A 24523-nucleotide genomic window follows, 5' to 3' on the forward strand; every position below is an offset into this window, starting at 1 on the left:
CATACAATCATTTAGTGGTTTGGAAATGTAATATTTGCCAGTATTAGCACAGCATTCGCTGCACCCTATGCTCCTGCTGAACTCTTAAGAACCAAATGCAGTGCTGTTGCTATGTTGATGTGTGTTTCATTGCTGAAGGAAAAAAATGGCCCTCAGGTTTTCGGCAGTATGGTGTGAAGAGCTCTTTGAAAGCATGGGACAAATTCCAGATATTGAAGCAGGAATACATCTGTGCAAAGACAAGCAAGCAAGAGTGAAGAAGACCTACCATTTTCCCCCAATGAAATGCAGAGGCAAACCAAGAAATTGTGAACTAATAGGTTATTTAAAAGTCACTGTATGGAGGAGTCCTGTCTTGCAGAAGAGGGATTATTTTAGTATTTTTCTCTCTCTCTCTCTCTCTCTCTCTCTCTCTCTCTCTCTCTCTCTCTCTCTCTCTCTCTCTCTCTCCCCCCCCCTCTCTCCCCCCCCCCCCCCCCCCCCCCCCCCCTCTCTCTCTCTCTCTCTCTCTCTCTCTCTCTCTCTCTCTCTCTCTCTCTCTCTCTCTCTCTCTCTCTCTCTCTCTCACACACACACACACAAACACACACACATTGACAGACGAACAATTGACTTGGTCCCCATTTCGTTGGTCCCCACAAGGTTAAATGCTATCTCTAGGGGGTTTAGGGTTAAGGTTAGAATTCGTGTTAGGGTTAGAATTAGGTTTAGGGTTAGGAGCTAGGGTTAGTTCAGGGTTAGGGTTAGATTTTCGGGTTAAGGTTAGGTTTAGGGTTAAGGTTATGGTAAGGGTTAGCGTTAGGGTGAGGGGGTTTGGAAAATTGGACTTGTGTGTCCCCACAAGGTTAGTTGTACAAGACTGTGTGTGTGTGTGTGTGTGTGTGTGTGTGTGTGTGTGTGTGTGTGTGTGTGTGTGTGTGTGTGTGTGTGTGTGTGTGTGTGTGTGTGTGTGTGTGTGTGTGTGTGTGTGTGCGTGCGTGCGTGCGTGTGTACGTACGTGCAGTGTGGTATTTCCAGTAGACTAGGCTACAACTACAAGGCCCATGGTACGTTTCGACGCGTCTCATGACGTAACTTCATGTGAGCACGAGCAGACTGGAGCAAAGACGCGATTGTAAAGATTACTCACTCTAGTATTGTCCTACACTGAGTCCGTTTACCAGCACATTAGAGCGAAAATAGTTGGACAGCATATAACAACGTTATAAACATTCATATATTAGCAGGTGAATGTAAAAATGACTCGACAATTCGGTGTTTAGGTCAGCACGGACAGAATCGCTTTCCTTTCATCCTTCCTTTTTTTCAACTGGAGCATTCAAATTGGATTTCGAGCGAATATCGGGAAAGTCCAGATGATGCTGTCGGATTATCATTAGGTAAGGCGAGTTTGCAACACATACAATGTGCTTTATTTGATGTAGCTGACGTGTTGTTTTACTGCAATTTGCTTGGCTACCCAGGGGAAAGTTATTGTCATCATCAGCACAATATAAAATTGTAGCCTAACGTTAATTGTTGCACACCTTTTACACGTTTTTTCTGTTGTCGACTATTAACGTTCCCCTTAGTAGGCCTAGCCTACAACGTATCACTTTTTACTTTCAGGTTAGTCTATTCATGGCACAGAAACCAAACAATGACAACATTTTCCAGCAGTAAGAAAACCCTAAAATGATGTTGGTTTATAGCCCATTGTCATCATTCACACATGGAAAACCAAGTAGCCTACCTAACGTTACCCATTTAACTATTAAGAGAGAGGTAGGGTATGTGTAATGAAATGTCTATGGCACTTTTGAAGTATGTATATTACGTTACTGGTTGTGCACAATGAAGGGTCTCTCTTTCCCTCGTGTGGTTGACAAGCAGGTTTGGCCCGCACAGAGAAAGCCCAGCTGGGGGCTATTGTTCCCACAACATAAACTGATTTGCATGCATCATCTTGCTCGAGCATCTGGCCTCGTGATTCCCTCTTTTGTTCCCCCAAATTCGGGCTCGTTTGCTCAACTGTCCAGTCATATTCATTGCTGTCCCTATCATAATAGAGCTGTGTTTGTGTGTAGCATATACTGTCTTTACTTCGGAATACCCTTTGACCCTTCTCTATATAAGGTTAGGCTTATTTGAAGAGAAACTGGCTTCGATTCAAACTGTCATCTGAGTATGGTAGGGCAGTTAGTTGCCAACTGTCTATACTTTGACATTCCATTTGCCCCTCCAGTCTATTATAAGCACAGTTGATTCATGATTGTGCTGTCTTAGAAAACTGGCTTTGCATCATCATACTGTCGTCTGACTATATTCCTCAGTAGTGGACTACATCATCTGTGGATGCTTGGGAGAGTTTAAAAATAACACCATCATATCACTCTCACCAGAGTTTCCATTCCTGAAATGGGCTGGATCCGTTTCCTTTATTTAATCAGGCCTGTCTCCCTACTCGACTCCAACCTCCCAGATAAGATGCTTTTCGGACTCACCCCTGGTATGTCAACAGGTTGTGCTGGGATCAGTTATGCAAGTCCATTTGTTTGGGGCGAAAAGCCCTAAGGATGGGTGTGTGTTTCATGCCTTGATTCGGGAAGAAAAACAAATGTGGGGTCACCGAAGGTTGCTGAGGCTGAACATGGATGGAGCGTTCAGAGCCTGCCGTTTGTGAGGATCACGTTGGGTTCTGTGACTCTGAAGTCGCTAAAGGGTAGAGAAACACAATTAGTTAACATCAACCCTGGGACACATACTAAAAACATGTAACTTATGGTTTATTACACATAGCCACAAAGTTACTAAGTAATTCATAGGCTGTATCATGTTAACAACAGCAACATTGGGTGTGCCATGACCAACATTTAGGCCTATGTTTGTGTAGTGTTGTGCAAGCATGGCTTATAATGGTATTTTAGCCTACATTTCCTGTCAAGGGCCCTTACATGCTCACCATTCTCATGACATTGGTTCATGTTTAGGTTGGAACTTGTGTGACTGATCTATTTTGAACAGAGAGTGAATGAATAGACAAAACATTAAACAACTCGCCACCTAGCCTGTAAATCTTTCTAACTTGGAGATCTGCCTCTGTGGTAAAGTCAATTAATGAAAGTACTTGGAGATCTGCCTCTGTGGTAAAGTCAATTAATGAAAGTACTTGGAGATCTGCCTCTGTGGTAAAGTCTATTAATGAAAGTACTTGGAGATCTGCCTCTGTGGTAAAGTCTATTAATGAAAGTACTTGGAGATCTGCCTCTGTGGTAAAGTAAATTAATGAAAGTACTTGGAGATCTGCCTCTGTGGTAAAGTCAATTAATGAAAGTCATTCCTGGAAAGAGCCCTTTCTTCCCTTTTTCCTGACTGGACAGAAAGACATAAAGGCTATTTTAATTGGTCCTATCCAGTCCTCTCCTCTCCACATTCCTTTTTCTGCTTACGCCCCTCCTTCATTCCTCTCCTGTTATCAAGATCGACTTGATGTGTTTGAAAGATCCAATCATGGGCACCTACAAGCCACCGCCTCTTATCTCTCGCAGGATTGCGTCCAAAAGGGCACTCTATTCCCTATGTAGTAGTGCACCACTTTTGACCTGCGTCCAAAATGGCACCCTATTCCCTATGTAGTGCACTACTTTTGACCCGGGGCCCATTAGTGCAGGTCAAAAGTAGTACACTATATAGCAAATAGGATGCCATTTGGGATGCATCCTAATTTTCTTGTTCTCCATGAACTTGGAGAGGTTGCCTACCTGGCTGATTTTGCTTCAACGCTATAGGGGAAACACATTTGCTTGGGAACTTTTGTTTTGCCCATGATTACCTCCCTACTTAATATAATGTTTACATACCCTACATTACTCATCTCATATGTATATGTATATACTGTACTCTATATCATCTACTGCATCTTTATGTAATACATGTATCACTAGCCACTTTAAACTATGCCACTTTGTTTACATACCCTACATTACTCATCTCATATGTATATACTGTACTCGATACCATCTACTGCATCTTGCCTATGCTGTTCTGTACCATCACTCATTCATATATCTTTATGTACATATTCTTTATCCCTTTACACTTGTGTGTATAAGGTAGTAGTTTTGGAATTGTTAGGTTAGATTACTCGTTGGTTATTACTGCATTGTCGGAACTAGAAGCACAAGCATTTTGCTACACTCGCATTAACATCTACTAACCATGTGTATGTGACAAATACATTTGATTTGATTCGATTTTTCACCATTCATCTGACTGATGGTTGGAGAATGGGGAAAAACAAATAAAAGTGATGACTTTCTGTCTTGAATTTGTATGATAGTATAATGACATGTGTTCTCTGTGACATTGCTGCTCATAAGCAAATGGACGTTATCCTTACCTATAGCTAAATCGGTACCTTGTATGAGGATGACACCAGTAGTTGACAGATGTAGCCTAGCTTTTTTAGTTTGAATTTCAGAAGACCATCTTCACTCTCTGAGGAAGATGCATTCTAGGCACAACACGGTATACTTATTTCTTTTTAAACAATTATTTATTTGCCTTTCAGGGTAGTCTGTGTTTTACCTCAATGAATAATTCAAAGTGTTTGAAATGTAAACTGCCACCCTACATCTGCTACCTCAAAAGTCAGACTCCTGGGGTTATGTCACCATTGGACTCCATTTTAAACTGACATGATGACATCTCCCTTACCCCCCATTGTTAATGACGTTAATAAAGAAGAATAAACTTTGACTGTATTAAATTATTTTGAAATTCTCTCTCTCTCTCTCTCTCTCTCTCTCTCTCTCTCGCTGTCTCTCTCTCTCTAAGCCAGCCATAAGCTTATTAGCCTGCAGTCTAACCCTTTTTATGAGGTGCCATGTTTGGATCAGACTTTGTCCTTCCCTTGATAATCTCCTTATAGAGATGGGTGCCTATGAAATGGCCACCTACAGCCAAAAGCAACCCTCTTTATTGGATTGTGGAAAATGGCACCTATGACCTCTGTAAACAGGGTTACGTTAAAGTCCTAAAAGTCTTGTTAGGCTGACACAGTATGTACTGGGTATTTTGTAATCAAACATCATAACAATGACAAAAATAGTACAAAATACATTAAATGTAAGTACCTGACGATAGACACGAGGAAGCACAGGACAACATGTGCAGAACAACAGTATGTTGATGGCTGTAGTTTCGTGATTCGTCTGTTAGCATGGAAATAACTCTGAATTAGCAGGAGGCTAATGCCAGCGTTACATCTCGCCTGCTAGAAAACTTTTATATATATATACTAGAGGTCGACCGATTATGATTTTCCGATACCGATTATTGGAGGACCAAACAAAGCCGATGATCATGTTAGCAGGCGATATTAAACTAGGGAAATTGTGTCACTTCTCTTGCGTGACACTAAATATGCAGGTTTAAAAATATATACTTGTGTATTGATTTTAAGAAAGGCGTAGATGTTTATGGTTAGGTACACATTGGTGCAACGACAGTGCTTTTTTCGCAAAAGCACTTGTTAAATCACCCATTTGGCGAAGTAGGCTGTGATTCAATGATAAATTAGCAGGCACCGCATCAATTATATGCAACGCAGGACAGCTAGATGAACTAGTAATATCATCAACCATGTGTAGTTAACTAGTGATTATGTTAAGATTGATTGTTTTTTATAAGATACGTTTAATGCTAGCTAGCACCTTACCATGGCTCCTTGCTGCACTCGCATAACAGGTAGTCAGCCTGCCAGTCTCCTTGTGGAGTGCAATGTAATCGGCCATGATCGGTGTCCAAAAATGCAGATTACCGATTGTTATGAAAACTTGAAATCAGCCCAAATTAATCGTCCATTCTGATTAATCGGTCGACCTCTAATATATACACATTGTAAATATGAAAATAGAATATAGTAGAATTTCATTCACGATCTCCCGCTATCTGCAAGCATGACCAATGGCATATCATCTTATTGTTATGTAAATTAAACCAACCAATAGGAATACATAAACATTGAATGCATATACCGTATTACATTTGCTACAATAAGGAAATCATTAACAATTTCCAAAGTTTTTTCTGAACAGACCATATTTTATTTAGTGTGGTATTAGTCATCTATTTAACATCAAAATTATTGAACAGTTGTGCATTGTTTTAACAACACACCTAAAATCTACAAATAAGCACGTTAGCTAGGGCTGTGGTGCCTATGGTATTTTGAGTAAGGAAGAATTCTCATGCAAATGGCCACGGTTATTTCATAATTGTGATTTTTGTATGAACAAAATTGAGCTTGTAATGCATCATAATGCGTCTTTGGAAATGAGCTACGACATACCTAATAAATACTACACAGCTTTGGTGACACCCCTGTCTCAAAAACGAATGGTTTTCACCACTTGGAAGTGGAAGTGAAGCTTCTCCTCATGACCGTGCTGTTCTGCTCGTAAAATGATCACCAACTTAGCCTAAGTCATGTAAAAAAAAAATGCTATTGGGTAAACTATATCTACTTGAATATAAAGTTGAATCGCCCTTCTCCTAAAATTAATGTATTAGGCTGATTATCACAATTATTTTTATTAGTTCACTGTTGTCCATAATTGTTGGTTGCACGATTACACAATAATTGTGCCAGCTCTAACGTTAGCTGGGTTTAAACTCCTGTCTTTACTCCTTTAACCTCCCTCCTTCTCCTGGGTGAAAAGCACAATACAGTACTGATTACATAATTCGGTTTCTCAAAGCTAATCAAGGCTTCGCAGAATTAGCTACAGCACTTGTTGATGTGCAGTTAGTATTCTTTATTGTCATATAATGCCTCACTCTATGTACTACCACCAAGCATAGAAGCTGTTTCGCGTTTTCTCTGTGTGAAGCCAGTCTGACACCAAATCGCGCCCCCCGACTCCCTGTCGTGCGGTTAAAAATGATTCACCGCCCAGTCAGACCGGAGGCTGTTACTTCTGTCACCAGAGGAATGAAAGGGGTGCAACAACAGTGTCCTTGTTACTGCAGAGGAGTGAAATCACTTTAAAAGTCGTCCTCCTTGTCTTGGGAGAGGGTGGTTCTCTGTGCTATTGCTGCAAAGCTCTTCCATTATCTAGTTACAGGCCAGTGAATGGGCCTCTGTCCTCTGCAGTTAACTGGCTTTATTCATGGACAGCGAATATAGAAATGTGACTGAATTGCAGGGTGTTTCTTCTCAAGAAGACTTGGCATCAGCTCTCATTTATCTGCTAACCTGTTGGGACCTTAACAATACATCTTGTCAGAGATGTGTGTGTTCTCTGTCTTTCGAAATGATATCGAAAACCTACTCTAATGGAGTCTTTGTAGGGTGCAAAGGTGTGTGAATGTTCCCAGTTCCGGCTGACTAAGAGTAGTATAGTCGCTGCAACACACAATTTGTAGGCTGATGTGATCTACCTACAGAGCCAGCTGAGCTATGCCTCATTGCCTTGGTGGTAGATACATTATATAGAATTAATTCAAATGTATGTTTTTGCGGGATATTCAAAATGCCTATACCGCAAGAATCAAGGTTTTGTTATTTTTGTATTTTTTATATGTGTTTATGTCCGCTGGTTCGCATGTATTTTTGGTCTCCTTCGCTCCTCTGTGCTGTGTGCACCTTCCCATTTAAACCAGAGATTTGTATATAATGAGGAGATGCACGTCTCCACCCTTAAAATGGGAGTTGTTGTTCCAAAGGTGGGAAGGCAGTCGACAAGCTTAGGTCCAAAATAAGACCAAAGAAACTAGAGGTCGACCGATTATGATTTTTCAACGCCGATACCGATACCAATTATTGGAGGACCAAAAAAAGCCGATACCGATTTACCGGCCGATTAAAAAAAATAAGTATTTGCAATAATGACAATTACAACAATACTGAATGATTGTTCCCAGTTCCGGCTGGAACTATAAAATCTATTTAGCCTCAAATAAATAATGAAACATGTTCAATTTGGTTTAAATAATGCAAAAACAAAGTGTTGGAGAAGAAAGTAAAAGTGCAATACGTGCCATGTAAGAAAGCTAATGTTTAAGGTCCTTGCTCAGAACATGAGAACATGTCAAAGCTGGTGGTTCCTTTTAACATGAGTCTTCAATATTCCCAGGTAAGAAGTTTTAGGTTGTAGTTATTATAGGAATTATAGGACTATTTCTCTCTATACCATTTGTATTTCATTAACCTTTGACTATTGGATGTTCTTATAGGCACGTTCGTATTGCCAGTGTAACAGTATAGCTTCTGTCCCTCTCCTCGCTCCTACCTGGGCTTGAACCAGGAACACAATGACAACAGCCACCCTCGAAGCAGCGTTACCCATGCAGAGCAAGGTAAACAACCACTCCAAGTCTCAGAGCGAGTGACATTTGAAACGCTATTAGCACGTACCCCGCTAACTAGCTAGCCATTTCACATCGGTTACACCAGCTTAATCTCGGGAGTTGATAGGCTTGAAGTCATAAACAGCGCAATGCTTGACGCACAACGAAGAGCTGCTGGCAAAACGCACGAAAGTGCTGTTTGAATGAATGTTTACGCACCTGCTACTGCCTACCACCGCTCAGTCAGATACTTAGATACTTGTATGCTTGTATGCTCAGTTAGATTATATGCAACACAGGACACACTAGATAATATCTAGTAATATCATCAACCATGTGTAGTTAACTCATGATTATGAGGGGTGGCAGGGTAGCCTAGTGGTTAGAGCGTTGGACTAGTAACCGGAAGGTTGTGAGTTCAAACCCCTGAGCTGACAACGTACAAATCTGTCGTTCTCCCCCTGAACAGGCAGTTAATCCACTGTTCCTAGGCCGTCATTGAAAATAAGAGTTTGTTCTTAATTAACTGACTTGCCTGGTAAAAAAAATGATTGATTGATTGTTTTTGTATAAGTTTAATGCTAGCTAGCAACTTACCTTGGCTTACTGCATTCGCGTAACAGGCAGTCTCCTTGTGGAATGCAACGAGAGAGAGGCAGGTCGTTATTGTGTTGGACTAGTTAACTGTAAGGTTGCAAGATTGGATCCTCCGAGCTGACAAGGTGACAAGTCGTTCTGGCCCTGAACGAGGCAGTTAACCCACCGTTCCTAGGCCGTCATTGAAAATAAGAATGTGTTCTTAACTGACTTGCCTAGTTAAATAAAGGTATACATTTTTTTCATTTTTTCTTTCTTTTTAAATCGGCAAATCGGCGCCCAAAAATACCGATTTCCAATTTTTATGAAAACTTGAAATCGGCCCTAATTAATCGGCCATTAATGAAATGTCTAAGTGGAAATTACAAACTTTAGAAGTGTCACGACTTCCGCCAAAGTCAGTTACTCTCCTTGTTCGGGTGGCGTACGGCGGTCGACGTCACCGGTCTTCTAGCCATCGCCGATCCACCTTTCATTTTCCATTCGTTTTGTCTTGTTTTCCCACACACCTGGTTTACATTCCCACATTACTTGTCATGTATTTAACCCTCGGTTCCCCCCATGTCTGTGTGTGAAATTGTTTGTTGTAAAGTGTTTGTGCACTCTGACTGGTTCGCGACAGGTTATTTTGTACCCATATTTTGTTGTTCTGGGAGCCGTTGGTTTTGCATATTAAACTGCTCTGGTTATTACCCAGTTTCTGCTCTCCTGCGCATGACTTCCCTGCAGCCAGTCACGCACCTCTTACAGAATTTCACACCCGAATATGGAGTCAGCAGGAGCAGGTGCCCCTGTTATAGGGGTCGAGGAGCGCGTCCGGGAGCATGCGGCGATGCTCCACCATCTCGGCGCCGCCATGGACCGCGTCGTCCAAACCATGGACCACCGTGAGAGACAGAGTTCCTCCAGCGCCTTCAACAGCACAGCCGGGGTCTCCACTACTCGGCCCCCCTGCACCCATTCCCAGTGGGATTCGTCTCGCCCTTCCCCGGGAGTACGATGGGACGGCTGCACGCCACCAGGGTTTCCTGTTGCAGCTGGATCTCTACCTGGCAACCGTCCACCCGGCTCCTTCGGGCCGTGAGAAGGTGTCCGCCCTCGTCTCGTGCCTCTCGGGGAAAGCCCTGGAGTGGGCCAACGCCGTGTGTGGAGAGGGAGATAGCACTCTTCGACCACTCGCCCGAGGGTAGAGCGGCGGGTGAACGTCTCTTCCATCTGAGGCAGGGGACAAGGAGCGCCCAGGAGTTTGCGATGGACTTTCGGACCCTGGCTGCCGGCGCGGGATGGAACGACAGGGCCCTGATCGACCACTATTGCTGCAGTTTGCACGAGGACGTCCGTCGGGAGTTGGCCTGCAGGGACACCACGCACACCTTCGACCAGCTGGTGGACCTGTCCATTCGGCTGGATAACCTGCTGGCTACCCGCAGACGTCCAGAGCGGGGTCTGTCGGTTCCATGCTGCACTCAGGGAGACCGGAGGAGGTTCCGTCTCGTGCATCATCTGTGGCCGCAGAGGTCACACTGCCGGTTGGTGCCGGGTTGGTTCCTCTGGGGATCGAAGCAGCAGGCAGGGCACGCTGGCGTCACCCCAGGTGAGCCGGCACCATTCTCACCCAGAGCCCTCTGTTTGCACACATGTTTCTGTATGTTACTTTTCCTGAGTTTTCCCCGCATAAGGTGCTTGTGGATTCAGGAGCAGCTGGGAATTTTATAGACAGATAATTCGGCCATAGTTTAGGGATTCCCATTGTTCCAATGGCTATGCCCTTCCCAGTTCACACCAGTCGACCATTAGGGTCAGGGTTGATTAGGGAGGCCACCGCTCCTCTGGGCATGGTGACGCAGGGGGGTCACAAGAAGAGAATTAGTCTCTTCTTCACTGCGTTTCCTGTGGTGCTAGGCCTACCCTGGTTAGCTTGTCATGACCCCACTGTTTCATGACAACGGAGGGCTCTCACGGGGTGGTCGCGAGAGTGCTCGGGGAGGTGTTTAGGGGTTTCCGTTGGTGCTACTACGGTGGAAAGTCCAGACCAGGTCTCCACCGTGTGCATTCCCCCCGAATATTCCGACTTGGCTCTCGCCTTCTCCAAAAAGAGGGCGACTCAATTACCACCTCATCGTCGGGGGGATTGTGCGATAAATCTCCTGGTAGATGCCGCACTTCCCAGGAGTCAGGAGTATCCCCTGTCACAGGCGGAGACGGTGGCTATGGAAACATGTCTCCGAATCCCTGCGTCAGGGGTTCATTTGGTCCTCTACTTCACCCGCCTCCTCAAATAACTTTTTTGTGAAGAAGAAGGAGGGAGGTCTGCGCCCGTGTATTGACTATCGAGGCCTAAACCAGATCACTGTGAGGTACAGTTACCCGCTAATGCTCATAGCCACAGCGATTGAGTCAATACACGGGGTGCGCTTCTTCACCAAACTGGATCTCAGGAGCGCTTACAACCTGGTGCGTATCCGGGAGGGAGACGAGTGGAAGACGGCGTACAGTACTACCTCAGGGCACTATGAGTACCTCGTCATGCCGTACGGGTTGATGAATGCTCTTGATGAATGCTCCATCAGTCTTCCAAGCCTTTGTAGACGAGATTTTCAGGGACCTGCACAGGCAGGGTGTAATGGTGTATATCGATGACATTTTGATATGCTCCGCTGCACGCACCGAGCATGTGTCCCTGGTGTGCAGGGTGCTTGGTCGACTGTTGGAGCATGACCTGTATGTCAAGGCTGAGAATGCCTGTTCTTTCAGCAGTCCGTCTCCTTCCTAGTGTATCGCATTTCCACCTCAGGGGTGGAGATGGAGAGTGACCGCATTTCAGCCATGCGTAATTGGCCAACTCCCACCACGGTAAACAAGGTTCAGCGGTTTATAGGGTTTGCCAATTACTACCGGAGGTTTATCCAGGGTTTTGGTCAGGTAGCGGGTCCCATTACCTCACTGCTGAAGGGGAGCCCGGTACGTTTGCAGTGGTCGGCTGATGCGGACAGGGCTTTTGGTTACCTGAGGGCTCTGTTTACCTCGGTTCCCTTGCTGGCCCATCCGGATCCCTCTTTGGCGTTCATAGTGGAGGTGGACGCGTCCGAGGCTGAGATAGGAACCGTGCTCTCTCAGCGCTCGGGTACGCCACCGAAGCTCCGCCCCTGTGCCTTCTTCTCGAAGAAGCTCAGCCCGGGTGAGCGAAACTATGATGTAGGAGCTGTTGGCTATCGTCAAGGCGTTGAAGGCTTGGAGACATTGGCTTGAGGGGGCTAAACACCCTTTTCTCATCTGGACTGACCACCGCAATCTGGAGTACATCCGGGCAGCAAGGAGACTGAACCCTCGCCAGGCAAGGTGGGCCATGTTTTTCACCCGTTTTGTTTTCACCCTTTCTTACAGACCAGGTTCCCAGAACGTGAAGGCAGACGCACTGTCCCGGGTGTATGACACAGAGGAGCGGCCCATGGATCCCACTCCCATACTCCCGGCCTCCTGCCTGGTGGCGTGGGTAGTGTGGGAGCTGGACGCGGACATTGAGCAGGCGTTAGGTGCAGAGCCTGCTCCCCTCCAGTGTCCCACTGGGCGTCTGTACCTTCCGTCTGCTGTCCGTTACCGGCTGATCTATTGGGCCCACACGTCACCCTCCTCTGGTCATCCAGGCATTGGTCGGACGGTGCTCTGTCTCAGTGGGAAGTACTGGTGGCCCACTTTGGCTAAGGACGTGAGGGTTTATGTTTCCTCTTGCTCGGTGTGCACCCAGTGTAAGGCTCCTAGGCACCTGCCCAGAGGTAAGCTACACCCCTTACCCGTTCCACAACGGCCTTGGTCGCACCTGTCACTTTTAGGGTCTGGAGGGCGTTCATGGAACGTCTGGGGGTCTCGACCTTACCTCGGGTTTTCACCCCTAGAGTAACAGGCAGGTGGAGATAGTTAACTAGGACGTGGGTAGGTTTCTAAGGTCTTATTGCTAGGACCGGCCGGAGGAGTGGGCGTTCGTGCCCTGGGCAGAAATGGCCGAGAACTCGCTCCTCCACTCCTCCACTAACTTCTCCCCCTTCCAGTGCGTACTGGGGTACCAGCCGGTTCTGGCGCCTTGGCATCAGAGTCAGATCGAGGCTCCTGCGGTGGACGACTGGTTCAGGTGCACAGAGGAGACATGGGACGCTGCTCATATTCATCTTCAGCGGGCCGTGCTGCAGACCGTCACCGCAGTGAGGACCGGGTCTGGCTCTCGATCCGAAGCCTGCCCTGCCAGAAGCTGGGGCCGCGGTTTGTGGGGCCATTTAAAGTCCTGAGGAGACTGAACGAGGTTAGTTACAGGTTAGCTTCCCCCCGAATACCGCATTAACCCCTCGTTCCATGTGTCTCTCCTCAGGCCAGTGGTTATTTTGTACCCATATTTTGTTGTTCTGGGTGTCGTTGGTTTTGCATATTAAACTGCTCCAGTTATTACCCAGTTTATGGTCTCCTGCACCTGACTTCCCTGCAGTCAGTCACGCACCTCTTACAAGAAACCTCTTTAAAACTCAAATACACTACAAATACACTCGGCAACAAAAGAGTGATCGAATTAAGATCCAGTCGGTGGAATCAGAAGATCAATTGTGGCACTGCTCATTAATGGTCGGATTGTATAGTTCACAAGTGGTGTGAGACAAATCACCTGGAAAGCTCCTCAGCTTTTTGTTCCAGCATGACCTGACACAGACTGTCCCCAAGGCGACAAAGTTACTGCAGTTACTGCAGTCCTCACTATACCAGACACATCAGCATCTGTGAAGTGATTTTCTGCACTGAAACAGTAGAAACCAGACCGATCAAGGACGACTCTCATCCCTTGGCATCATCTCCATTGCATCTAGATAGAGATACTTTTAAAACTGAGGGCCAACAGTGAGGAGTTTTACAGTTCATTCGCCCAGAAGGATAGACACATGGACTTTGTTTACAAGTAAATGTAAGTGTTTATTTACAGTAGTGCCGTCTACTATTATTACATTACATGTTTATTGTGTAAGTATACTGTACACTCACTGGACAGTTTATTTGGTACACCACCCCGTTCACGAAAATGGATTGCTCTTACAGACAATGAGTCACTTGGCCTTGGCTTGCTATATAAAGCAGGCAGACAGGCATCGAGGCATTCAGTTACTGTTCGATTGAACGTTAGAATGAGCAAAACGAGTGATTTAAATGACTGAGCATGGTATGATCGTCGGTGCCAGGTGTGCTGGATCCAGTATCTCAGAAACGGGCGCCCTCCAGGACTGGAGGGTCCAACCCGGTACTAGATACCCAACCCGGTACTACCTAATAAACTGTCCGGTGAGTGTATATCTCCTTAAGTAGCGCTGACTACTGGGCATTTTTGGCCTGTGAATGTGTGTCTAATAGTTGCCTCGCCTACCTGCTCCTGTTTGATGGTTGGTTGTGCTTGTTTGATGGTTATCTTTGTGATTGCGTCATACGGTTAAACACTGGCGCAAAAATCTCCTTTATGAGTGTGTGTTCATGTGCGTGTGTGTATGAGGGAGAAAAAAGTGTATAGTCAACAGGCTTGAGCGGTATTTGGAAAAAGCCACAGGATGTTTTTTCCAATACAGTCAATACTGTTGAAACAATTTCTTTACATTTTTTTAAATACATGTTAATATTTGTAGCTTCTTAATAGGTACACTGAACAAAAATATAAATGCAACATGTAACATGTGTTGGTCCCATGCTTCATGAGCTGAAATACAGTATAAGATCCCAGAAATGTTCCATACGCACATTTTGTGCACGAATTTGTATTTCATCCCTGTTATTGAGCATTTCTCCTTTGCCAAGATTATCCATCCACCTCACAGGTGTGGCATATCAAGAAGCTGATTAAACAGCATGATCATTACACAGGTGCACCTTGTGCTGGGGACACACAAAAAAGCCACTCTAAAATGTGCAGTTTTGTCAATTGGCATGCTGAGTGCAGGAATGTCCACCTGGGCTGTTGTCAGAGGATTGAAAGTTAATTTCTCTACCATAAGCCGCATCCAACGTTGTTTTAGAGAATTTGGCAGTACGACAAACCAGCCTCACAGCCACAGACCACGTGTAGGATGTCGTGTGGGCGAGCGGTTTTCTGATGTCAACATTGTGAACAGAATGCCTCGTGGTGGCGTGGGGTTATGGTATGGTTAGGCATAAGCTACGTACAACGAACACAATTCAATTTTATCAATGACCATTTGAATGCACATAGATACCGTGGCGAGATGCTGAGGCCTATTGTCGTGCCATTCATTCACCGCCATCACCTCATGTTTCAGCATGAAAATGCATGGCCCTGTGTCGCAAGGATCTGTACACAATTCATGGAAGCTGAAAATGTCCCAGCTTATCCATGGCCTGCCTACTCACCAAACATGCCACCCATTGAGCATGTTTGGGATGCTCTGGATCGACGTGTACGACAGCGTGTTCCAGTCATGTGAAATCCATTTCAATTGACTGATTTCCTTATGTGAACTGTAACTCAGTAAAATCTTTCAAATTGTTGCATGTTACATTTATATTTTTGTTCAGTATAAATACCTGAAGTTAACTTATGCAATACGTTAGAAGATAAAGAAGGGGCTGTATCACAACCGGCCGTGATCGAGAGTCCCATAGGGCAGCGCACAATTGGTCTAGCGTTGTCCGGGTTAGGGGAGGGTTTGACCGTGGGGGGCTTAACTTGGCTCATCGCGCTCTAGCGACTCCTTGTGGCGGGCCGGGCGCCTGTAGGCTGACCCCAGTCGTCAGTTGAACTGTGTTTCCTCTGACACATTGATGCGGCTGGCTTCCGGGTTAAGTGGGTGGGTGTTAAGAATTGCGGTTTGGCCTGTCATGTGTCGGGGGACGCATTCAAAATATCCATATGCATATTAGAGCTTATGCATAAGCATAGGCCTATATATGAGCACAAGCCCCCCCAAAAAACATAATTAAAATAATGATTTTGCCATTATACAATACAAAGGCATATTACACAGGGCAGAAAACATACCAAAAAACTAATTTAAGATGTCTTTGGTACATAATTAGTCTACCCAATACAAAATTAAACAAATTGTAGTAATCGCCTTTGACTGTATTATTATGCATACTGGATGGACTGGTTACCTTATTCTACACTCCAAACGTTCTATCCATGAGTCTGGGAGTGAACGTATAGGCCTAGGTGATGCTGTTGGTTGTGCAGGGCGGCTTTCAGAGTTAGCCTACAATTATAGTGAGTTTGTATTTGATTTTGAATAGCCTAGTAATAGGGTATTATATTTTCAGAATTAATAGGTTGACACATTACCTATAGCTACAGAATATTTCACAACTGTGCGTTTCCATCTCCTCCCCTTTTTCCTTCAGAGAGATGGGCTGTAAACAGTTTAATGAAATATGTTTCATTGTGAAAATATGTTACTATCGATGTTCCTGAACAGATTTGACTTGGTTTTCAAAATGAAGCACTGGGTAGCTGCAGGAACAGGGTTGGAGAGCCCATGGCATACAGAGTTTGGGCGGAATATCAACTGTCGCCCAGCTTGCTCCTCAAACAGTGGTTGTTGTGTGGAGTGAAATAACCAGAGTAGTCTACCCGGCCGCCATTCGCTATTCGAGTGCATACAGATTACATTTATTTTTTCCCCTGCCCTTGACCATTTGATAATGGGACATTGAAAATCTAAACAAATTTTACATGTTAGTAAAGACAAGATTCAGTTGAGAAGAGGGTGAAAATATGATCTCTTCATGAGAGAACAGTGTTTGCAGCCTGAGGAAAGGAACATTTAGCAAGCTTTTATTTGCAACTTTGCAACTTTCTTAAATCATCAGTAGCTTATAGTTGCATCATGCAGCCCATATCTTGATTTCGAAGACATTCTAAGATTTGTATCATTCACAACTAAAGTCGCCAAATAACTCTAAATCTAGCATATAGGACCTTTTTCAAATGATCACTTTTATGCTCAACATAGCCACTTCGCACGCACGTTCACTCTGTAATTGGAAAAATATCCTTTCTATTTTATTCAGCTATGTTCAATTATATTCTTCTTACTATAAAATCATATAATATAAAATAATGGCATGGAACCTCTACGCATCGCTTGTCTGCTAAATGAACAAGGCTACAGCCTATGACATGGCGTATAGCCAGATAACATACAGTAGGCCAACTCATATTCTGTTCTTCTGAAATACATTTTCTTCCTATAATGTTTCTTTAGACCTGACTAAAATAGATTGTGGATTTATTGTGATGGTATATATAAAAATGATTTATTATACTTTTTTATGTAGATTTTCCAACGGCCCGCATCGGCGGCTTGTATATGTGGAGGCCGGGAGATGCTATGTTATGTTAATTAACATTCATTAATTTTAAATGTTTCTAAAATCTCCTATGGGAAAAAAGATTGGAAACATTTCCATCTTTGACTTGCTAGGTTTTATGGGTATTATGACACGTCCAATGTGGGGCTCAATAGTCAGCCTCAGACCATACCCAACATCACTGCCATCCACGGACAGCTATTTAATTGTGGTCCTAGACTGTTTTCTAAATCAAGCGCTATTACTGTTATGAAGTATGTAAGAAAGTACTGTGAAAATACGTTTTTCCATTCTCACCTTGGGTGAGATCTGGGTGCTTCTGTAGCCACCAGATTGTAGTTACTGATTAAATCTAACAAACAGACCTTTAAAGAGTGATCTGTGAGAACGGAATGATGAGAGCCTGTCTGCTTTTTTGATGAAATTGAGAGATAGCTAATCGTGGGCACAGGATTGGCGGTTATGATTTATAATTGGGACAGGTTAGGTTTCTTGAATCTGTGCTCATCTTTTTCTCTGTTCTTGTTGTTTCCCCATGGATGCTTAAATCATTCAGCAGATTTCACTGCTGTGTTTGCCCCGGGTGTTGGGTCTTCAAACACTTCAAATACTTTACAGGGTTTTTTCTGGATCTAAAGGGGTTTAGGTGGTGGGCGTGGCTGAGGGAGTGGCAGTGGGTACGATGGGCTGCATTTTACAACAAAATCTGCTAAAATGAATTGTTTGGGAATTTTCTATTCTCCCTGACAAACAAGTGCTCACCTAGAGGCAGCGTTTCTGGTGGGTGGAGACTAACTTGGGGAGACTTAAAACCGTCCTACTTCACTTCTACCAACAAGTCTCCTGCGCCACTAGGCTCAAGAACTCTAGACCACTTTTGTTCTACCCACAGAAATGCATACAAGGCCCTCCCTCGTCCTCTCTTTGGCAAATCTAACCATGACTCAATTCTCCTGCTTCCTGTTTACTAACAAAAGCTCAAACAGGAAGTACCAATGATGTGCTCAATACGGAAATGGTTGGATGAAGCAGACGAGAGGGTACAAGACTGCAGACAATAATGGATCGCAAAGGGAAACCCAGCCATGAATTGCCCAGTGATGCAGAACTCCCAAACGAGTCAAATACCTTTTATGCTCCAATTTGCATACCACCCCAACAGGTCCTCAAATGACGCAATCTTAATTGCACTTCACACTGCCCTCTCCCACCTGGACAAGAGGGGAAATAACTATGTGAAAATGCTGTTTATAGACTACATTCAACACCATAGTCCCCTCCAAGCTCATCAACAAGCTAGGGACCCTGGGTCTAAAAAAAACCTCCCTCTGCAACTGGATCCTGGACTTCCTGATGGGCCGGCCCCAGATGGTGAGGGTATGCAACAACATCTCCGCAATGCTGACCCTTAATACGGGGGTCCCTCTGGGCTGTGTGCTTAGTCCCCTCCTGTACTCCTTGTTCACCCACAACTGCATGGCCATGCATTCCACATCGATGGAACAGTAGTGGAGAGGGTAGCAAGTTTTAAGTTCCTTGGCATACACATCACAGACAAACTGAATTGGTCCACTCACACAGACAGCATCGTGAAGAAGGCGCAGCAGCGCCTCTTCAACCTCAGGAGGCTGAAGAAATTCGGCTTGTCACCAAAAGCACTCACAAACTTCTACAGATGCACAATCGAGAGCATCCTGGCGGGCTGTATCACCGCCTGGTATGGCAACTGCACCGCCCTCAACCGTAAGGCTCTCCAGAGGGTAGTGAGGTCTGCACAACGCATCACCGGGGGCAAACTACCTGCCCTCCAGGACACCTACACCACCCGATGCTACAGGAAGGCCATAAAGATCATCAAGGACATCAACCACCCGAGCCACTGCCTGTTCACCCCGCTGTCATCCAGAAGGTCGAGGTCAGTACAGGTGCATCAAAGCTGGGACCGAGAGACTGAAAAACAGCTTCTATCTCAAGGCCATCAGACTGTTAAACAGCCACCACTAACATTGAGTGGCTGCTGCCAACACACTGTCAATGACACTGACTCAACTCCAGCCACTTTAATAATGGGAATTGATGGGAAATGATGTAAATATATCACTAGCCACTTTAAACAATGCTACCTTATATAATGTTACTTACCCTACATTATTCATCTCATATGCATACGTATATACTGTACTCTATATCATCGACTGCATCCTTATGTAATACATGTATCACTAGCCACTTTAACTATGCCACTTTGTTTACATACTCATCTCATATGTTATACTGTACTCGATTTCATCTACTGTATCTTGCCTATGCTGCTCTGTACCATCACTCATTCATATATCCTTATGTACATATTCCTTATCCCCTTACACTGTGTATAAGACAGTAGTTTTTTTGGAATTGTTAGTTAGATTACTTGTTCGTTATTACTGCATTGTCGGAACTAGAAGCACAAGCATTTCGCTACACTCGCATTAACATCTGCTAACCATGTGTATGTGACAAATAAAATTTGATTTGATTTGATGACTCCTACACCATCGTCAAGTTTGCTGATGACACGAAGCTGGTAGGCATGATCACCGATGTCGATGAGTCAAGTTCCTTGACTTTCAAGTTCCTTGGTGTCCACATCACTAAGGACCTAACATGGTCCACACACACCCACACAGTTGTGAAGAGGGCATGGCAGTGCCTCTTCCCCCACAGCAGGCTGAAAAGATTTGGCATGGGCCCTTGGAGCCTCAAAATTTTATACAGCTGCACCATCAGCTGCACCGAAGAATCGGCTCTCGGACTAACAGGCACCAAGACAGCATCTACACGGAAGCCATAAGACTGTTAAATAGCCAGACTACTAAATAATAAATGAAGGGTACCCAAACTACCTGCACTGACTCTATCTTGCACTGACCCTACACACACTCACTAGATTTTATATACACACCATATACACACGCATGCACTCACACACACTACATTGACACTCCCACACAAAACCAACAAACATTCACATACTGTACACTAGATACACACACATACACACATAACACACACAGCCCGACACAACCGAAACACACATACACTACCTTTCAAAAGTTTGGGGTCACATAGAAATGTCCTTGTTTTTGAAAGAAAAGCAAATTTTTTGTCCCTTAAAATAATATCAAAATGATCAGAAATACAGTGTAGACCCTGTTTCTTTTTTATTTATTTTTTTAAACCTTTATTTTACTAGGCAGGTCAGTTAAGAACACATTCTTATTTTCAATGACGGCCTGGGAACAGTGGGTTAACTGCCTGTTCAGGGGCAGAACGACAGATTTGTACCTTGTCAGCTCGGGGGTTTGAACTCGCAACCTTCCGGTTACTAGTCCAATGCTCTAACCACTAGGCTACGCTGCCGCCCTGCTACGCTGATTATTGTAGCTGGAAACGGCTGATTTTTTATGGAATAAAGAGGCCCATTACCAGAAAGTATCACTCCTGTGTTACAGTGGCACGTGTTAGCTATTCCAAGTTTATGATTTTAAAAGACTAATTGATCACTAGAAAACCATTTTGCAATTATGTTAGCACAGCTGAAAACTGTTGTCCTGATTAAATCTGCAATAACACTGTCCTTCTGTAGATTTTAGACTTTAGATTCTTGTTCTGAGAAACTGAAGATCTCATGCAACGCTGTGTGCTACTCCCTTCACAGAAAAGTGCAAACTGGCTCTAACAAGAATAGAAAGAGAAGTGGAAGTCCCCGGTGCATAACTGAGCAAGAGGACAAGTACATTAGAGTGTCTAGTTTGAAAAACAGATGCCTCACAAGTGGAGGTCGACCGATTAATTAGGGCCGATTTCAAGTTTTCATAACAATCGGAAATTGGTATTTTTGGACACCGATTTGGCAGATTTAATCTTTATTTAACTAGGCAAGTCAGTTAAGAACACATTCTTATTTTCAATGACGGCCTAGGAACGGTGGGTTAACTGCCTCATTCAGGTGCAGAACAACAGATTTTTACCTTGTCAGTTCGGGGGACTCAATCTTGCAACCTTACAGTTAACTAGTCCAACACTCTAACCACCTGCCTCTCATTGCACTCCAAGAGGAGACTGCCTGCTACGCGAATGCAGTAAGCCAAGGTAAGTTGCTAGCTAGCATTAAACTTCTCTTATGAAAAACAATTAAACTTCTCTTATGAAAAACAATCAATCAATCATAATCACTAGTTAACTACACATGGTTGATGATATTACTAGTTTATCTAGCGTGTCCTGCATTGCATGTAATCGATGCGGTGCGTATCGTTGCTCCAAGGTGTACCTAACCATAAACATCAATGCCTTTCTTAAAATCAATACACAGAAGTATATATTTTTAAACCTGCATATTTAGCTAAAAGAAATCCAGGTTAGCAGTCAATATTAATCAGGTGAAATTGTGTCACTTCTCTTGCGTTCATTGCATGCAGAGTCAGGGTATATGCAACAGTTTGGGCCACCTAATTTGCCAGAACTTTGCGTAATTATGACATAACATTGAAGGTTGTGCAATGTAACAGGAATATTTAGACTTAGGGATGCCACCCGTTAGATAAAGTACGGAACGGTTCTGTATTTCACTGAAAGAATAAACGTTTTGTTATCGAAATGAAGGTTTCAGGATTCGACCATATTAGTTATAATTAAGTCTATGATTTGATATTTGATAGAGCAGTCTGACTGAGCGATGGTAGGCAGCAGCAGGCTCGTAAGCATTCATTCAAACAGCACTTTCGTGCGTTTTGCCAGCAGCTCTTCCCTGTGCTTCAAGCATTGCGCTGTTTATGACTTCAAGCCTATCAACTCCCGAGATTAGGCTGGTGTAACCGATGTGAAATGGCTAGCTAGTTAGCGTGGTGCACGCTAATAGCATTTCAAACGTCACTCGCTCTGAGACTTGGAGTAGTTGTTCCCCTTGCTCTACATGGGTAACGCTGCTTTGAGGGTGGCTGTTGTCGATGTGTTCCTGGTTCGAGCCCAGGTAGGGGCGAGGAGAGGGACGGAAGCTATACTGTTACACTGGCAATACTAAAGTGCCTATAAGAACATCCAATAGTGAAAGGTATATGAAATACAAATTGTATTGAGAGAAATAGTCCTATAAATACTATAACTACAACCTAAAACCTCTTACCTTGGAATATTGAAGTCTCATGTTAAGCTTTCATATGTTCTCATGTTCTGAGCAAGGAGCTTAAACGTTAGCTTTTTTACATGGCACATATTGCACTTTTACTTTCTCCTCCAACACTTTGTTTTTGCATTATTTAAACCAAATTGAACATATTTCATTATTTATTTGAGGCTAAATTGATTTTTATTGATGTATTATATTAGGTTAAAATAAGTGTTCATTCAGTATTGTTATAATTGTCATTATTACAACAACAACAACAACAACAAAAACGTCCGATTAATCGGTATCGGCTTTTTTGGCCCTCCAATAATCGGTATCGGCGTTGAAAAATCATAATCGGTCAACCTCTAGTACATACATATACATTACACACACACACACACACACATTTTACACTCATCATTTGTTGCTGCTCTGTTCTTTATTTGATTCTTATTTTTATCTATCCTGATGCCTAGTCATTGACCCCTGCCATCTTGCACATACAGTGTCTACCTCAAATACCTCGTACCTCTGCACATTGATCTGGTACTGGTACATCCTGTATATATCTCCATTCTTGTATATTTTATTGTATGCCTCTTGTGTTACTATTTTAAACTCTGCATTGTTGGGAAGCAAATATTTCATGTGAAATTCCACACCAGTTGTATTTGGCGCATGTGACAAATACAATTTAATTTGATTAGATTTAACTTTTATTTTGGTGATTCTTGTTCTCAAAGATTATATTCTAAAAAAAATATACAGATCCATTATCTTTTCTACATCCTTTATATCTGGTTTTAGTCATTTAAGTTTACACTGAAAGCGTTTTTCCACCCCGAAAACTAATAATACAAATAAATAAATAATATAATGTACTATTTTTACACCGCCGGCCCGCCCAAGGATTTCAATAGCAGAAAAATCTCTTGATTTATAATAGAGCAGAAGTGGTAAGATAAGGCAGATATGTCCAAATTATTGCTTTAGGGATAGTGGGCCGGTCTGCTATTCTTTCAAGCCATAACCAACCCTTGAACTAGCTAGCTGGCTCAGTATTGAATAGCTGTTTTGAGAGACTAGTGGTCTTTTTGTGTTTCCTATTAACTGATGTTACACAGGTACAAATTACTCGCATTTTACACACATTTTTTTGTTGTTTTGGCACTGTACTCCAGCACTTTGGATTTGAAATGATACAATTAAGTTAAACTGCAGACTGTCAGCTGCTGTTTAGAAATTACAGCACTTTTTGTACAAAGTCCCCCCATTTTAGGGGACCAAAAGTATTGGTGTAAATTCACTTATATGTGTATTAAAGTAGTCAAAATTACATCAATCTTGTGACTCTACAAACTTGTTGGATGCATTTGCTGTTTGTTTTGGTTGAGTTTCAGATTATTTTGTGCCCAATGGAACTGAATGGTAAATAATGTATTGTGTAATGTTGGAGTCACTTTTATTATAAGTAAGAATAGAATGTTTCTAAACACTCCTACATTTATGTAGATGCTGTCATGATTACGGATAGTCCTGAATTAATCGTGAATAATAATGCGTGAGAAAGTTACAGACGCACAAATATTATACCTCTAAGACATGCTAACCTCTCACCATTACAATAACAGGGAAGGTTAGCATTTGGGGGGGGGGGTATGATGTATATTCCTCTGTAACCTTCTCACTCATCATTATTCTTCCAGAAAATGGTTGTCATTACATTAGCATCATCGCTAACGGATACGGAAAGTGAAGAAACAAACACACACATTCCAGTGCCGTTGCCTCTTCAGAAAGATGAAGGAAAATACAAATCACTGATGCATTTTGTTCATGTCTTACTGTATGATAGGGAAGAGTCGGGTAAGTTGAGCCATTTTTAATATATAGTATTCTTTCTTTCTAACAAAGATATGTACATATATTTAAGGATGGTCTGTATCCCTGGAAATAATTAGAATTAATGTAAACATTAGTTTTGAAAACTTGTCCCAAAAAATGTATCTCTTGGCACAACTTATAGGGTAGCCGCCTTCAAATGTTTGTACTGAATTAAAAATTACCAATTCCCTTTTTAAAAACATGTATTTCTTTATT

The 24523-nt window shown here is 43.3% G+C and overlaps 1 protein-coding gene across 1 annotated transcript in view; it reads left to right on the forward strand.

Moving 5' to 3' along the window:
- Positions 1–1058: 1058 nt before the first annotated feature.
- LOC109889712 (E3 ubiquitin-protein ligase pellino homolog 1) overlaps positions 1059–24523 on the forward strand; it is a 58041-nt gene continuing 34576 nt past the window's right edge. Inside the window, exon 1 of the mRNA XM_020481351.2 lies at positions 1059–1379. The gene's annotated coding sequence lies outside the window, so the exon portion shown is untranslated. The remainder of the gene's footprint in view (positions 1380–24523) is intronic.

Source organism: Oncorhynchus kisutch, linkage group LG1 (assembly GCF_002021735.2).
Source record: "Oncorhynchus kisutch isolate 150728-3 linkage group LG1, Okis_V2, whole genome shotgun sequence".
In the NCBI taxonomy this organism is placed as follows: domain Eukaryota; kingdom Metazoa; phylum Chordata; class Actinopteri; order Salmoniformes; family Salmonidae; genus Oncorhynchus; species Oncorhynchus kisutch.